Source organism: Anthonomus grandis, chromosome 5 (assembly GCF_022605725.1).
Source record: "Anthonomus grandis grandis chromosome 5, icAntGran1.3, whole genome shotgun sequence".
In the NCBI taxonomy this organism is placed as follows: Eukaryota; Metazoa; Arthropoda; class Insecta; order Coleoptera; family Curculionidae; genus Anthonomus; species Anthonomus grandis.
Window position 1 is genome coordinate 23,464,583 of NC_065550.1, and position 19,440 is coordinate 23,484,022.

At 26.9% G+C, this 19,440-nt stretch overlaps 2 protein-coding genes across 4 annotated transcripts in view; one reads left to right on the plus strand and one right to left on the minus strand.

Annotated features, from left to right (window-relative positions):
* Positions 1-19,440, plus strand: part of LOC126735861 (NADH dehydrogenase [ubiquinone] 1 beta subcomplex subunit 2, mitochondrial-like) — a 490,931-nt gene that overhangs the window by 335,977 nt on the left and 135,514 nt on the right. The window lies entirely within an intron of this gene.
* The window catches only part of LOC126735856 (homeobox protein abdominal-B), a 246,806-nt gene that overhangs the window by 214,465 nt on the left and 12,901 nt on the right, over positions 1-19,440 (minus strand). Inside the window, exon 2 of one of the 2 annotated variants that reach the window (XM_050439938.1) lies at positions 12,212-12,266. The exons of the other annotated variant lie outside the window; for it this stretch is intronic. The gene's annotated coding sequence lies outside the window, so the exon portion shown is untranslated. The remainder of the gene's footprint in view (positions 1-12,211; positions 12,267-19,440) is intronic. 2 annotated transcript variants of the gene reach the window in all.

Here is a 19,440-nt window from a genome sequence, read left to right on the forward strand (position 1 = left end):
CAGATAAACAAATTTTAAGGTTCAGATAAACAAATTTTAATTAAAAATAATTAGGCGTCTTTGAGACTAAAGACTCTTCTTACTTAAATTTACAAAAACATGATACACGTAATGGAAAATATTTGCACTCATCTAATTTTCGATTTTGATGTTAAACGCGATCACATTTCTAATCATATTATTGATTTAAAATGGGCCAAAATGGAAAATATGTGAAAATATCACTTATGGAATTGTACACAGAACTTAATAACAATAACTATAAATAATAACATAAACTATAATCATGGTTAATTTTAAGATTTTATGCAATATTTTTATAACACTACGTTCTGCACATTCTGTAAATATAAGAAAACTGAAGTTTTCAATGCCTTAATTTCGAACCGCTTTTTAAACTATATCCTTTTCTTACAATGCAATAAGCCTCATCAACTCACGCCTTAATGAATTCCACCTCTTAAATTTTAACAAATTTAAGTGTAAATAAAGAAATATCTGCTAAAAAATAAAACTGTCCAGTAAATATGTGACCTGGTGTTTTCTTTTTTTTTATACAGTTTGCTCTAGATGTAAATATTGGGTACTAAAAACGTATTTTATTACATCTAATGAAAGCCCTTATTTATTCACTGATGGAGCATACACTTCATGATCTTATGCACTTCACGCTTGACCAGATCACCTCTTGACACACTTCTAGCAAATAAGTCTGTAGAATAGTTGTTAGCTTACATTTAATAAAGGTTGATATGAGAGGTACTTCTAAACCGAAACGTTCTGCTAAATTTAACATAAAAATAATGAAAGTTTAAAAATGACTACTTGAGCAATATCTACCACATTCAAAAACAGATAAGAATAAAAATACTATTAAAATATTTGATCTACCAAGGCTTTTTATAATTAAAAACTTTAAATGCTTACAATACTAGTGATCACAATGTTTTAAATCTTTCTAGATCTTAAAATTTGAGTCATAGAAAAAGGGGCATGATTTTATTTTACGCATTGCTCAAGTAAAATCTTATTATTTCATGATTTAAACAGTAAAAAATATATTTTGTTAAATAATCTGTAATAATAATAGTGTTAATGAATTGAATTTGAAAAATCATAATGAGACTGAAACCTTTAGTGTAAAACTTTAAAGCAGTTTGGTTACATAAATTCCAAAAAAAAATTATAGCTAAGTTCTATTCACACGAATTGCGTCTTATTTAGCTTTTAACCTAATATTGTTGAAAATTTCGAGTTTCTAAATAAAACACCTTTAAAAGACATAAATGATCAAACTTTGTCATCCTATATTTATTAATTTGAATTTTCAACTACCAAAGATATTTTTAATTTTTCAAAATAAAAATGTAATGTGTCTAGTTCCACCTTACTATGTCGTGACTAAAGTCATCAACAAACTTCACCCGCGGCGCAAAATAAAAAAAAAAACGAGAAAAAAAAAAGCACGGCCATAAATTAAAAAATGAATGCAACACGGCAATCTCATGCACATGCAAACGCCATTTCCATATTCATGCCCACGCCGCCGCATGCGAGCTTATTTTTTGATAAGGAAAATTGCCCGTGTTCGCTTTAATTGAAATAATGCTATCGATGCTGCTTTATCGAAATACGTGACGTTTATGAGAATTCGTTATCTTTGTTTGTTTCAAATTTTTATTAAAAAAAAAATTGAGGTCCTTTTGGGTAAATTTTAATTAAAAATGTTTTTTATGTTACCTTGTAATAGATATTTTTGATTAACTTTTTTGTTTCGTCCAGACAGTTGAAAAATACATAAGACCAAGTTCTCAATTCAGTACAAATACAGTTACTAAGTTTCACTAAAATCCGATAAGGGATAATATATTATTAATGGAATATAGAGTTTTTACACTGTATCGTTAAAATTACGCATTTTCCAAAGGAACTTTTATAGAATAAAATTTTAAGTAAAGAACCTTTTAAAAAAAAAATTAGCTGGTTAATTTTTTTTCTCAAAAGTAACACCATGTTTGAAATATATACAGAGGGTCCCAGAATTCTTGGAGCATAGTAACCACGTATTTTTTAGCATTTTTTTTTCAAATCAAAATTAACAAAAAGAGTTATTTAGGGATGGTATATTCTAGGAGTAGGTGATGGAAAAGTGTTTTTTATAGTAAAAAATTATTACCTAACTTAAGTGGTCTTAAACTTGTAATTTATTTGGGTAAGAGTGGTGTTAAATTTGCGTTATGCTATCTTTAGGAAAACTTTAAATTTTAATATATAAATTTACATTTAAACATCATCGTTATACTGGTTTTGTGCATAACACAATAAGGTTTCATTCTCCAAATATATTTTCTTGTAAAAAACTAAAAAAAAAATAAAAATATGTAATTAAATAAATCAGCAATTTAGGGAATATAAAGACAATTTACTAAGTTATTCTTATTTTTTCCATTTAAACAAATTGAAAAAGGATTGCACCTCTAATCTTTCCTCAGGTGCTGACTGAACTTTATAGTAAAACTGCGAGTATCATAAAATATTTTTAATGGCTGTATTAAATGTATCATCATCATCATCATAATCATGATCATAAATTACCAAAACAAAAAATTTAATTTTTATTATTTTTAATTACTTTATGAGCAATTCGTTCAAGAGAGACAGCTTTATTATTAAAATAGCGCATTAAAATAAAATAGAAAATAAATTTATATACTGTTAACGTAACCTTACCGTAAAATAATAATATAGTAACAAGTTTTATTCAGGATTAACCAATAGTGTCTTATTTTACATTTTTATTTCATGTTAGTTATATAGCACTTTTTTTTCTTTCATAAAAACCCGAATAAAATATAAATCTTATTTAATTTTCCTAAAACGTTCGAAATCATTCAAAAAAATATATTATAGCTAATGACAACATGAGAAGGAATAAGCTTCTTTAATTTATCCTATATATTTTTTTTAAATAAAATTTTTTTCTGGTTAATTGAATTAAAAACTATTTTTGTGTTACTTTTAACGTGTAAATTATCATTTTATATTGTAATTATTGCACAAAATTAATTGGATCAAATGTTTTTTTTCTAAATTTACTTAAAAGGAACAAAATTGCGTTAAGTTTCAACAAAAAGTTTATCAACAAAGAAGCCCTTTCAAACATCTAAAAAGCTTAGTGAAAATTTAAAAATATTGTTAAATTAAAAAAATATTTACTTTATTTTTTATATATCATAAACTTTCACAGACATTATTGAGTAAAGATTCACTCGAATGATATTCACTAAAATCAAATTCATTTATTACAAAAATATAATTAATATCGCAGTGATTTAGTAACTGGTTCTTTACTGCAAACCCTTTTTCAAATATCTACGGTATTTATTAGTCTAAATTAAAAAAAAATAGTCTTATATTACATATTTTTTGAACAGGATAAATTAAAATTGATGCTTTCCATGCTTTCGAAAATTTGCCCTTAAAAAGCGATGCATTTACATTATTCAATATTGAATTCTTTGTATCATTACGCCCCAGATTTTTAAATCCCTTTATTACAATTTTTAATTCAGATAAAGACATATTCTTTAAAGTTCAAAACGTTATAAATAACATTAACATTACAATTTACTTACTATTTGCTATGATAGGATTCTTTGACTTGCAACACAATTGTCTTAATGCAATTTATAGAATATTTATTAAATTTGATTTTCGAATATAATTGCATTAGGCACTTGCGTAAACGTTAACAAAAAATCAGACAATTATTAAGTTCTCTACTAAGAATTTTAATTTAAATTTTTTTTTAATTTTTGTATGCTTTAATCTCATTTTATACAATATAAATTAATTAGCAAGAAATTCAATAACTAAATGATACGTACTATAATAATTGAACAAGTTATATACAAATAAAGTCAATATAAATAAATGAATCTAAATTGAATTCAAACCACTATAAGTATAATATTTTTTAAAAAGCTTTGAACCTTTAAAGCCTCTTGCTGAGCTTTCGAAAATGATAAATTAATTTAATTTTTAATCCTTAAAGAAACTGTTTAAGTTATTGCTCAATATACTTATTATTTCTTATTTCTTTAAAATGTATAGCGCATTTTTTTCAAAATTCATTTTTTTTTTCTAAATTCACATTTCATTTTTAGTAGTATTAAAAGAGTTTACAGTTTTAATTTCTTTTGTAAATATTAAAATTGTACGTTTTGATTGTCTAGAGATAAATTGCCAATTTTATTAGTATCGTATAACTGTCAGGCGTACATTTATTTTTCTACATCAGATAAAGCCATATTTAATTTTCCTATTACTATTTTTTTACCTTTTGTTGCAAATATTTAATATTTTCTTTTTTTTTTGTCTCCTTTGAGAAATTTAAATAATTCTTTAGATACTTTTTTAATTTTTCTTTTTTATTTAGAATTTTTACATTTTTCTCTCTACTAGATAAATTATTTAATTTTTTTTATGAATTCTCTGATATGTCCGTATTTCTTATTCCAACCATTTTAAATAATAAAAACGTCATTAATTTTTATCTAAGTTAGAATCTTAAAATTTGGGTACTTATTATGGTTTGATAATAAAAAAGCATTGAGTTACTTACTCACTCTTACTATACAATAAAAAATAATTAGCTCAAATAGTAATTTTTTACAGCTAGTAAAATTTCATTTTATATATTCATATACACACGAACATCTTAATTCTCATTAAAAAAATACTTAAATAGTCTAAGAAAAATCTCTTAATAACCTAAGCATTTAAAACCTTAATAGAGACTTCAAATGATTACAAACTCCAACGTTAACTTTTCTTTGGTCAATTTGCTTGAATGGTCATTTTATAGGACGTCATAAACGTAATGCTTAGCTTCTGTTTTACTATTATGTGTGTTAATAATAACTTTAATACAAACCACTTATCAAAAACACTTTGATAAAAAATATTATGCCGTCATAATCACGTCGTTAACTTAATGGATACTATACCTACCAGGAAAGTGATTTCGTTTTGTGTTTCTTTTTCCAAGCCTTTAATGGCTTTCTAGATAGGTTTTTACATCAGGTTCTTTATTTGTATAAAGGATTCTTTAAAGAAATTATGTAGGTATTTTTTCCTAATTATTAGAGCTAAGTTTATCTAATTTAAATTCCATCATAATAAACGGGGTTCTGTGACTTTTTACTACCTGAATTTATTGCTTCAGCATTCAGATTATAAACGCTCTATTAGCTGCTGGTGCCCTCTGTAGAGGATCCCTTGAAACTTAACCCTCGTCAACATAAAGGGAGAGCGACTGAAGCATTAATCAATATTAGGGTGAGATTTGGTGTTTAAAAAATAGAGGGGGTTGGATTTAAGTAGTTACTTATTTGAGATAGAAAACTAGATGACTAAATCAAATTTTTACTAGACTTTTAAGTATTATATTATGATTTTAATTTTGACTATAATTTTGTATTTTTAATCATATATAATTAATACTACTGTGGTATGCACACTAGTATGCACTTGTATGCATTTAGGGATTTACATGATCTTGGAATAATTAAGTAATTAATTTTTTTTTTCGCCAAAATAGGGTGGTAAGCAGGTACATACCTTACAGAGATCTTTGCGAAAATTATGTGTCATTTTAATAATAATTATATTTTTAGAAGTAAAAAAAAATTACAAACAAATTAATAAATCATTAAAAATATTTAAAAAAGTTGTTGCATTTTATAGTAGAAAAGCAATCTTTTTTTGTATAACACTATATGACTATTAAAATATATTTTATTGTCAGGACCTTCATAACCAAATAAATTATTAGTAATTTTTACGAAATAAATTATCATCCTTGTTATTAAATTCTGATTATTTGTATTTTAAATCTTAAAAACGTTAAAAAATTTTACGATTGCATAAAAAAATAAAAGAAAAACGGTTTCATATTAATATTATCATTATGTATTTTTTATATTATATACAAAAAGTCATGCATAATAATAAGGGATGTGATGTTTAATTATTAATTTATAGATCTATATATAATATATAAATGAATAAAAAATTATTAAAAAAATAAATCATTAAGAATCAATCACCAATTCATGTGCCAATAAATGAATATCTTTTTTATTTTTCTTTGATCCAATTTAAATAAAACAAAAAATATTTCTTTAATTTATTTTTCTGTATTTTAATTTTTATTTTAAAAATTAATTACTATAATAACAATAGAAATAAAATATTATAAAATTTAAAAAAATTGTGCATAATTCAAAATAGTATGATCTCTTTAATTATATTTTATTTTAGAAAATGCAAAAAAAGGAAACATTTTGGATAATAGATAATACAAAATAAATTAGATGTTAAGATTGCAGGAATATAAATAAATTATTATATAAATTAAAGAAATATTTAATTTACATAGTTGTATTATATAAATGTTTATAATATTATATAAATATCACTAAAAATGATATACTTATTTATTCAAGCCAGGTAATGTTTTTCTGTTCTGACAATTAATTATTGTAATAATAAAAATAAAATATGTGCATAATTCAATAAGGTATGACCTCATCAATTATATTTAACTATAAAAAACGCAAAAAAATATACAATTTTTGAAATAATAAGATTACATTTTTTTTTCTTAATTATTATTTATTTTTCTTCTATTTAATTTTTTTTATTGGTGAAATAGCATTATTGTTTCTTACATTTAGATGTTATTATTATTCTCTGGCTAAAATATTATTTTATTTTGTAAATTATTGTTTTTGTATTGACAAAAGACCCTTGATAAGAAAGGGTAATAGATTCTATTTAATATATTAAGATATTTTCAATTTTGCGTATTCATATTACTATTATATTAAAAGTAATAATTATTCATATAGCAACATTGGACTTTCCTGTTATATATCTTTTAGTATCTATTTTATAAGTAAGGTTTATATATTATTTACAAGAATAGTTAGAGCCTGTTTATATTTTCATATTATCATATTTTTTGTATCATAATAAATAAAACACCAAATTGTATTATGCAAATTTATTCAAAAAAATAGCAACAAAAAATAGTTTTGATTCTAGAAAAAATATAACCCAACTAAATTAAAATCAATTCAATATTTCGTGTAGTACCCCTTCTCCTTTATAACATCTGCACATCGTCTTGGCATGGACTCAATAAATTTCATAATATACTTAGTCACTGTTCACTTCTTTCCAAGCCTTTTCCACTATTTCAAAGAGAATATTTGTATTAGAGCATGTTAGGTGCCTGATTTTGGTGTCAATGTAATGCCATAAATTCTCTATAGGGTTTAGGTCTGGCGATTATGATGGCCAGACCATTACATTCATTTTTTCATCGGATAGCCACCTCTTAACAAATTGAGAAGCATGTTTTGGATCGTTGTCATGCTGAAATATGGCTGTTACTGGCATGACTTCATCCATATATGGCACTAAATGTATTTGTAGAATGTCTTTGTACGTGAACCGATCCATTTTGCCCACTATTCTTAGTATGGGTCCCAGGTCACGAGCCGAGAAACATCCCCATATAAGAATTTCCCCCTCCATGTTTAACTGTGGGGCAAATGTACTTTTTGTTTAATCTTTGTTCACTGGCGTCTGACGTACATCACTCTATCAGTCCTGGATAAATTATATTTAGATTCATCACTAAATACGACCTTCTTTCAATCAGCTACAGACCAGTGGACATGAGATTGGGCAAAGTGAAAACGAGCCTTGACGTTTTTCTTTGAGAGTAACGGTTTTTTGGCGGGGCGACAAGCAGGTAAGTTGGCATCAAGTAATCTTCTCCTTACGGTACTGGAACTGAGGTTTACTCCTCCACCCTCTTTTAATTTTGCCAAAATTTGGTCAGAAGACAAAAACGGATTTTCTTTGGAAATTCGTAGCAACTGCCTATCCATCCTCAAATTTGTTTTTCTGGGTCTACCAGGAATGGGCGCCGGTGCAGCTGTTCCAGTAAGGCGAAATTTTTTGCAAACTCTGGATACGATTGACCTGTGAAGCCGTAATCTTCTTGCACTTCATGTTACTCTGTCTAACACCATTTTCGTAATGCTCCACAATAATTTTTCTTACATCACCAAAGACGGTTTTTGAGCGACCCATTTTAAGTTAGTTCTGAGATTCAAAAATAACAACTTTACAGCAGGTAAATCGATATTTAACTGATAAAATAAATGCGAAACAAGAATGTTGCTATATTTATGCACATTGTTTAAATAAACAAATATGAAGTTCCTTACTCTGCATTGGCATTTTTATGATATCCCGAAAATATCATATATAAATATATATAAATATAAATAATACAGAGGCGTGTAATTAAAAGTAAAGAAATAATATGGAATAAATAAAGGAGCAAATAATATTTTTGAAAACATCGCTTGTTGGTATATTTATGCGCAATACTGTATATAAAATATAAAAATTCAATCACAATGATTTTTTTGGTGACTAAATTTTATTAGTTTTAAATGAAATAATGAGTTTTGTGCATAACAAAATAGGCTATGATTCACATTTATTTTTTTCATGAAGAAAAAACTTAAAGAGAATTAATAAAATACTAGAAATAATTTAAATTCACAGATAAATAAATGCATGACAAATTCAACGATTATGTAATATAATCTATAAAAAAATGTTTACTTAATAATTTTTTTCAAATATTAAAGAAATAACAAATTGAAGAAATTGCGCTCTGTCAACAAATCTGACTAATCTTTCTTGCGGTACTCATTCAACTTTATAGCATACTGCGAGTATCATAATAAAATATTTTTTAATGACTGTAATTAATATGTAATTCTCATCACAAATTAACAAAACAAAATTGCAATTTTAATTATTTTTTATGACTTTTTGAGCATATATCCAAGAAGGCTTATATTTGAAATAGCGTATTAAAAGTATTATCCTATTATATAATCCTAATCTATCGGATTTTATATTAGGTATTTAAACATAATTTTTTTAAATATATTTTATATTTAGTTATAATTTTATTATTAAGTTATAAATACATATAAATTATGCATTATAAAAGTTATTATGATTCTCCAATATGTATTTCACTATTACAGTCAGGTAATTTATTTTTCGAAACCTATAAGCAACTTAGGTACACATAAAATTGTTATTTACTTTGATCTGAAAATAAGGTTTTTTTAATTCATAAAATATTAATTATTAATTAATTATTGCTATTAAATCTGTTATCCTATCCGAGCATATTTAATATATTAGAAAAATTTAATTTTATAATTTTGCGTATGCAGATTATTTATATTATTATATTAATAAAAAATATTTATTTAAAATATAAAAGTTCAATCGCAATGATTTTTTTTCTATAATTGAAGTTTATTACTTTTAAATTAATTTATTAAATTAAATTAAGTTTTATGCATAATACAATAGTGTATGATTCTTCACAAATACTTTTTTGGAAAAAATCTGAAGGAAAATTCTTAAAATACCAAAAATATTTAAAATTCATGGATAAATACAAGTGAAATTCAAAATAAAAAAGATTCTCTCCATTAACAAATCTGACAAATTTTTCTTGCAGCCTTACTGATTCACTACCATATTGTGAGAATCATTAATTATTTTTCAATGACTGTATTAAATAATGTAATATAGCAATTTTAATTATTTTTTATTATTTTATGAGCATAGTGTATGGAAGAAGCATAGGCTTATATTTTAAAAAGTGTAAGATATATATTTTGTATTTTTGTTTATAACTTATTGTGTACTCATAGTATGTTCAACAATTGTCATTTTACATAATGTCTCTTTTTTGTTAGAAAAGCTATAAAAAATATGTATAAATCTTAATTGATTTTTTTATTTCAAATATTACTGATTGTTTACTTTAAAAATAAAGGTTTATTTAAAATATAAATTCAAATAAATTGTGCATAATAAAAGTTAACATGATTCTCCCATATTTATTTTACTATTACTGTCCGGTAATTTATTTTTTAAAAGTAATTAGAAATTTAGATACACATAAAATTGCCAATTACTTTGTTATTAAATTAAAGAAGCTAATTTGTGTTTAATATGGCTTGATACACATGGCTTAAAAAATATTAAAGTCAACTTTATCATTTAAATTATTTCATTAATATAGTAACTATTGTTATTAAAAGCCTATTTAACTCAAATAAAAAGTCTACAAAATTGTCCCATCTGGCGACAAAAGGCTGAACTAACAGAACTCTACTCCAAAGATATCTGCATTCAAACTCTCGCGCCAACCTAACGATCAATAAACTCAAGAGTAATGGCCTCCGCCTTTATTCAAAAAAATCTGTCATCCTACTCGCTCGAATGGGATCGCATAGGAAACCCCTTAAGTCAAACAAGGACAGACGTAAAATCGAGCATACTCCTGGTACAAAAACCGCTTACGTTCCCAAAATTAATTTATGGCCGACAGCTCATGCGTGAGGGAAGTCTAATTTATAACTTATCTGGCGCGTGACGTCACGTGCGCCTTCCAATAGCAGACGTGGGTGGGGGTATGAAAGACCCGCCTGACGTGCTACGATTGGTCGTTGAAATGGAAACCATCATAAAACGGCTGGGGCTTACGGAACTGGATATACGCCCGTCATGATTACCATAGCTGAGTGAGGAGTGGGAAGAGGCTTGGATAGATATGAGGCTAGTGCTACGAATCGCTATCGAGGTTTTGTAAGCTTCTATCGATATTTTAAAGTAATACATATATGGAAACTGTTAGATACTGTAAGGTTTAGGAAAAACTAATATAGTTAGTTTAATTTTGTATTTTTAATAGGTTGGAGAAAGACAGATTAATGAAAAGAATAAGATAATTGTATCTTTGTTAAAAAAAAATATTCTAAAAAATACATTAATGATGGTCAATTAAAGCAGAATTTAGGATTTTAAAGTTAATATTTTTATTTTATTTAGAAGAAAAACTAAGACAAGACTTGAGTTTATATTTAGTATAATTTTGGAAATATTACTAAAATCTTGTACTTTGTCACAGATTCCTAACACCTTCTTCGCATTTAAATTTAAATATATAATAATATATTTTTACTTAAAGGATATTTTATTCCTGTAACTTTAAAATTTGTACATTTTGTGTGTTACAGTCGGTATAACTCTGAAAAAATCTATATTGTTGTAACGAATTTATAATTAGTTATTTGTTGAATATTATGTCCCTATTTCAGATCTCATACGCTCATTAAAAGATATTTAAAAGAAATATGACCTTAAATCTTTAACGAAAAAAATTAGCGATCATGAATTTTACATAAAAACCAATGATTTTTAAAAATAAAAAATTAAACAACATGCATTTGATAATTACTATAAAATAAACTGTGAAAAACAGACCAATCAAAATTACGTAAATTAAAGCAAAGTGCATTTATAAAGTTTAAGCAATGCATTACTACTTGTTCGGTTGATTTTAATAATTTATGGATTACTTTTCTAAAGAGACAAGTAGAACAGGGCAGTCTTTAAATTAATCGATAATTGCTAAAATATTTTATTAATATATTTTTTAATTATTAAATGATATTAGGATTACACTTTTTAACAAATAAAAAAGAAACTTTGTATTTTCTTTGTTAGTTTTCGATGCAGTTTATTCAATACAAACAAGTGTCAATTTTAAAAAGTAAATTTAAAAGTATTTGGTTAATTACTAGATTAAGTAAATATATTTTAAATATATAATATATTTAAATTAATTTTATTTACCGTGATACCGGTAGTGGATTTAACCACTAAAACGTTGATTCAAATTAAGTTTTTTATTTATTAAATAGGTTTTTCGTTTTTTTTTTCAATTTCAATAAAAAATAGTTAGGTATAGAATGTTAAAAGAAAAAAACCAGCTCAGAAATACGTGACTTAGTCTATTTTCTCCTTTTTTTTCAATAATTAGACAGTATTTTCTAAATTGATATTTACTGAAATAGTGACGTAATAGGTACTCAATCAAATAAGTAACTAATAAAATTCTGAAAATTCTTAAGGAAATATGTACTTTTCCTTCACATGTTAATACGCTACTTATTTTTTTAATCACTTGAACTGTTATTTATGATAGGAATCATCATTATACCCATATTATGCAGGCGGTTCTAACCTTGTTGCAGATGCAGCTGAAGTACTTCAGAAACTATTAGATAGGGATTTCAAATCTGGAAAAAAGAAGATATAGTAAGATGAAAAATATTACAATAATAAGCAAAATGGTTAACGATTTTTTCAACTAATAATTTATTTTTAATATGCAACTTAATTATAGCTGGGATTGATTAAAGGACATTAATTTAATTGCATCTACGTAAATTTTTTCACATTTAATTGGCTTTACACATAGGATAGGGAATACAGCCCCTATAATTAACTAAAATAAATCCCCAAAATCCAAAAACTACCCATTAAAAATAAAGCACTGTAAAACATAGAAAACGGTCATACATTTCATGCTATAGTGATCTATCTAGGCGACTTAATTTGACAAACAAGGGACAATCGATCAGGATAATAGTATAAAACATATATGGATAACAAGACCATACAACACTCTTTAACTTTCTCACACATTTCAACAAAAGTATTAACTATCCTAAGAATGCGATTATTTTGGCTTATTATAAAGATTAGGGATTATTGATATATTGATTGGTAATAAATAGAATTTTGATAACGTACAATAAAAGCATAGAAGCATTTTCATTGTAATCGCAATGAAAAAAACCAGTTTTCTAATCATTAACTTTACCGTTACAATCACGTGTTGAATTCTTTAACCCCTTTCGCTCCAAGCCATTTTTCGAAGTAGGTAGTTATACACCAGGAAAAAAATTATTAAAAAATAAATGTTATTAAAGTTTCGATGTAGAATAAAAGAGTAATTAATCTAAGAATGCCAGAATATTTGTTTAAAAAATTTTAAATTTCTATAACAATTTGTGGTGTCAACCAGAATATCCACATAAGGATATATGGATGTACCAGTATATCCACATTTGGATATCGTTTCTATACCAAAATATCCACATTGGAATACTAATGAAATTTGACGATATCTATTGTTTTATTAATATAAAATAAAACATACAAAGAGAAGGTACAAAATTTATTTAATATTACATTTAGTACAAAGAAGAAAAAGAACATTATTTTTTTATTTATGAAAACTTTCAAAATATTCTGATGAGCAAAGTCCAGGTTTGTCCGGGCAAGCAATGCAACATTTTCTCGAGCTTCTTTAGCTTCCGCACTCCACGTTTTTTACAAATTACGCAAACTTTTCGTAGAGCTCTCTTCTTCCCAACTTCTCTTGGAAAATCAGCCATGGCATGCAACGGTTTCTTAGATGAAGTGGTATGTTGATTTTTTTTATCATCCATTTCTTTATAACCTTTGCTATATTTCAAAAGTATACCCCGGCAGCAAAGTTTTGTATATTTATACATTGAAACTTTGTTTTGATGTGCTTGGCTGTAAAATACTCTAGAGTTCAATAACATTAGATGTAGAAGGAGCAAACCTATTTTGGTAAACCAAGTGTAGGATTTCCGCAAAGGACTGTATGGTTCAATATCTTGGTTACCGCGTCAACTGATCCCATATTCTGATTATAAAATTCAATATGTTTTGGTTTGTTGTAATATATAACATTTCCTCCCACAACATATCGTTCTTTTTCACAAAATCCTGCAGTATGTTTACTGGTAAGTAAATAAACGTCTTTCTTGTCCTTGTAGCAAACTAGAAGAAGCATATCCTTGCGAACAAAACATGATTGTTGCCTCTCTAATGGAACCAATGTCAATTCTTTTGGAACACCCCTATTCGATCGAATTGTGCCGTTTTTTTGTCAATAAAAACTCGCAAAGGTGAACTGATGTGTACCAATTATCGACAATCACTTCACGATTACTGTTCAAGAGGTTTTGACAAAGGTAAACCACTATTTTTTTCGGAAAAGGAAAGGTTCTCTGTTCCTGGAATGTGTGCTATGTCATATATATGTTTTCCAATATATATACAAAAATTCCATGTATATCCTTGAAGTTCAGGTTTACTGGGACATAACGAAAATATTTTGATTCCAAATCGACTTCTTTTGGATTTTATATATTGGCGAAAATGGAGTCGGTCCTTAATATATAACATAAGTTGCTCATTTATTACGAAAACCGGACCTGGGTCTACTAAGTTTTGACAGTTTTCTTTAATAAGTGCCATAAAAATGCCTAATCTGCTAAGCGGTGCATTAGCTTTGGCAAGTTCTGGGGTGAAAATCTAAGGAATTTAAGAATTGTTAAAAAGCGATTTCGGCTCACAACAGATTTATAAAACACTGGAGGACCAGTGCATATATCATCTTTACTCCAATAATCTGAAATTTGCACACACTTGGTCAATCCAGTAAGAAAAAACAGCGCTATAAATACATACATTTCTTCTGTTTCGGCTGTTTTATAATTTAAGCCAAAAACTTTCATAGCGTTATGTGAATTATTATTAAAATATATATTGGGTCTTTGATCGGTCCACTCGCATAGCTTCTTTACAATACTTCTACTTACAAACGATTCAAAACAATTTACAGCTTCCATGCACTCTTGAAAGTCAATTGCTGGGTGAAAGTCATAGTCAAAGCGAAATTCGGGTGTATTACTTGGCAGCTTATCCTCAAATGGACCCGTTACAGTCGTCCAGCCGCTCATCTGAACACCGTCAATTATTTCTTCTTCATCCTCTGATGAGTAGTCGGTTTCCGAGTAGCTCTCGAAGTCACTAGACAGTTCACATCACTTTCATTCTCGTAGTCTGAATCCATTTTGACTAATAACGAGTATAAAACGAAAATTATGCGTACATAATAGCATGAAAAATACGTGATGCGCTCTTTGTGAACCCCAAAAGTACACTAAATAAATATCTTTTCTGAGCGTTAGATTCCCACCAGAGTGAAAGTTGACCTTGAAACATTTACATTATTCTAGGAATTGCAAAAAAGACTAAACATGATATCCCCATATGGATATACATGTCCTACCGCGATGAAAAATAAACTACAGAGGCCTACACCACTTTTACACAGTGCGTTAATGTCCCCTATATGAATATCCATATGTGGATATCGTGGTAAATATTGCCATATCTAAAAATATCCATACGTGGATACGATGGAGTGGAAGAGGTTAACTCCCACTGAATTTGAGAACGTAGAAGAAAAAATACCATGTCCAGTTATCATTCAAAAAATGGTTATATAACAATTTCTGTTATATTGTTAATAGACAGAGGGTTTGGAATTAAGTTTGGGAGAAGTGCTTATTTAATTTAAAAAATGTTCCAAAGATTAGATATATTGCTCAGATATATCGCATTTTAGCGATTTTTATCTACTTGATCATTAGCGTAGATACCTCAATGTCCCTTTGTCCAGGCAAATCTAATTTTAATAAATTATTAAATAACTTTAAAATAATCGACAATCTGAAAAACCAATGGATTTTTATATGTATTTTGCAGACTACTTATTACTAGAAAGGATGGCATGGAATATGATTAAATTATGTACCAATTGGAGTTCCGATGTTAAAAAATATACTTATCAATATTTTTAAAAATATGAATTTGACTTAATTTCGGCAACTGTACCATTATTTAAACATTCACACTATTATGGGTAGGTGATAATAATAATAATACAGAAATAAAATACTTATCAAGAATAACATGATCATGCACAAGCACTGGATATAAAGTCAAGTGCGCAATGCAATCACCAACTAACTTCCTTACCTCGCCTAAAACCAAATTGCATTACAGTAGCTTATTATAGGTATGTACCAATTCAAAATTTTAAAGTAATTCGCAATCATCATTCTCTGAAATAATTTTATTAAATACACTATATAATATTTATTTTACATTTTTGCTATTACATTTTTACATTTAGATATTCACTCGTACAATAAGTAATACCCTCTAAACCGGTAGAAATATCTCTTATCTTTTTAATGTCCAAATTTAATTCATCTATAGTAATAGGATTACAAATTGGATATTGAGAATTAAGTTTAGTGCATATATTTTCAAATGGTTGGTTAACAGATTTATAAGCCATTTTTATATTAATTGTTCGGCGTTATAGTCGGAGATAGCAGGTATTATTATTACCATTGGAAATTGAGTTTACTCTTTTTTATATAAGAGACTGATCCATTTGTGACTTTAGGTTTGAACAAAACTTGGACCAGCTCACTTTGGCTTTTTATTTAAAAATTTTCTTAGACTTTGTATAAGGTTTTTATAGGTTACAAGATTTAGTTATATACGTTTTTTAAGTACTTGTGATCATTCTAATTTTATTTTATCGCAATAAAATTAAATTTTTAATAATTCTAGGATTTCAACAGTACTTTATATAAAGAATTATAAATATTAATATCGAACGATGGTATGAATGATTTATTCACTGTATAAATCTGAAACTATGCATATTTTTGTTTCAAAAAAATAAAAAGACGACAAATCTTCTAACTGTTAAGAAATCAAATAATGTTTAACTTTATACGAATATTTAGTGTAATACCATATATAATTGGAGAATCATGGCGTCTTAAATTATGCACAAAAAATTGTTAAAATCCTAATATGCTTTAAAACCGCAAAATGTAATAGGTGATGATAATGATGTGACATAAACAAAAATATTTCTAGGTAATAATGTTAAAGGAGGTAGGGTAGAGACCTCAACAATGCTGTTAATTAATACATGTCCATTTAAATTTAAATTTAACTCGCATTTATAAGGACCTGTAAAAGATGAGCTAAATTCGAAATTTTGATGCAAAAATGTAATGAAAATATCTACAATAAATGTGTATCTAGTATAAAATAAACGAGTCCTCTTATAGTAACTTTCTGACCACAAGTCTAAGATTTATGAAATTTAGTTTTTTCTATAATTATTTTTTGCAGTTATGGTTAAAGCTTTTAGTTTTTTCTCTATTTCAGATAGTTCTTGAAAATATACTACTTATCCAAATTTTTGATATAGAAATCTCATTTTACAAGGTGAGATCTTAGTTTTAGAATAAAAGGTTCAACTTTAAGGTTGTAATCCCTAGTATAAGTATTTTATTCTAAAACAATCTGTGTTAAATTTTATTTTCTGTGTTATATTTTATTTTGTTAAATATTAGTTTACGATTTTTGTAATTAAATAAAAAGATAATAAAATAGTTGTAATAAATTATTTTTAGTTAAGACATGATAGACTGGACAATTACACAAAAGATTGTATATTATATACTTTTTTATTATCCTGAATATTTTTAAAAAATATACTAACATTTAAACAAAGTTATCATAATTTATAGTTTTATTTTATGTAACTGGTTTCTGCCTCAATTAATATAATTTTTTACCAATAACAACTTTTTTTATATAAAATATTTAATTCTTTTATCCAATTTAAAGAAACACTGACTAACAGTATACTCAACCCTGAACAAGTAATTTTCACACATCACATACATATAATATACATTTCCGGAGATCGTATACAAAAGCCAAGGAATTGGCGAGAATATTTTAATAGTAATTAGACTTAGTTAGCTTTGAAAATGAGGAGAAAACGCCACGCATCGACTGTTAAGATTAAAGAGCGTAAAACAAATCTATATATCCAACTGTAAATTGCTTTCACGCATTGGTTAGTCTTGAACATGTGCCAAATGAATACCTGGAACTGTGAATAACTATTGTGTGTATCTTAACATACACGTGAAGTAATTTTATAGGTCCAATGCTATGGTCGGTCGTGTATGTATAATCTAGTATAAAAATAGAAAAGTAATTATAAGCTAGAAAGAAATAATGCATCATTCAACCATATTAAATTTTTTTGGAAAATTGTTTTATTTTCTGAAATATACGTATTCCTTACAGAGTTTTCAACATACAGATGAAAGTCAGATGCAGTTCTTATTTACCAGAATTAAAATAAAAAGCTCCCTGTGACTCGGGAAAACGACAAATTATCGAAAGGCCTTCCAGATCACCAGATTTGATACAATTGAGAGAACTATCAAAAGAAGGGTATTTATTAATTATGATTGACTCTTTATTACTGCCAAAAATATTGGTACTCTGCGAACTCTGATGACCTTAATTAAGTAAACATATAAAAATAAATAATAAAAAACGTCCAAAATTTGGATGAAAAGTCCAAAAACAACAGAAATTAATTAAAAAGAATAAACGGCAGGTTAAAGCCAGAAGAGCCTCAAAAGAAATCAGAGTTTAAAAAGTATTCCCTCTTCACGTAAAAAAAAAACAAAAAAAAACAAAAAAATATTGTTCTACCCACTAAATTAGTACCAAAAATTCTATATCAATATATCCTACTCAAAGTCAGGTGACTGCTTCAGATCATTTACATTCCATATACTTTTAATTACCAAATTCATTACGTAACTTGTAAGTCCAAGGGGACAAACGTTTGTGGATAATAAAAGTATATTCAGAAGCCAATTTCCTCTTATAAAATTTACCAGCATCCGACAAAGAAATTTTAAAGTGATTTTTCCGATATACCAGCTGATTGGATAAGTACTCAACATGACGACAACGAAGATTATTAATATATTAATTCAGTACGACGCTGAAGAATCGTGGTCAATCTATAGAATATCTTTGTTATAGTCATTACTCTGAAGAATCCTACTCCTACCAAAGGTAACGAAGTTTTGTGGTATCATGTGTAGATGTTCGAATAGGACATTCAACTTTATGCAAATTAACATCCCATTCCTTTTCCCAGACCTTATAACACTCAGCCAATTTTCTGAATTAGTCTAATCAAATGGTAGAAAATAGGGGAAAGTTTTGGTGTAGTTTTGAAATTTTCTTTATTTATGATTTTTGGACTGCTTTACACGATTTTCAAGTTTGCCAACACGAATTTTGACCGGAAATGGGTTTTGTGAAGGAAACTTCCTTAAAAAGGGTATTTTTTAATGTTTTATTTAAAAAACTAAAAACAGATTCATGTTAGGTAAATATTGGTTATATAAACGGTTTAGCCGCGGTGAGGACGCAAAATTAAAGGTTTCTTCACCAACGCGTCCTTTTCCTCGAAGGCCCGGGCTCTTCATTGGCATCTATAATATAAAAAGGGACAAATGAACTTACATATTGTTGTTTATTTATTATTCCTAGTTTAAACTACCTTGTCTAGTCTCCTTTCCTTCTTTCATTTGTTCAGTAACGAAGAAATCCAACTCCAATTCATTCCCCATTGAGATCCGCAAAGCTTCATCTTTATCTATATATAGACAA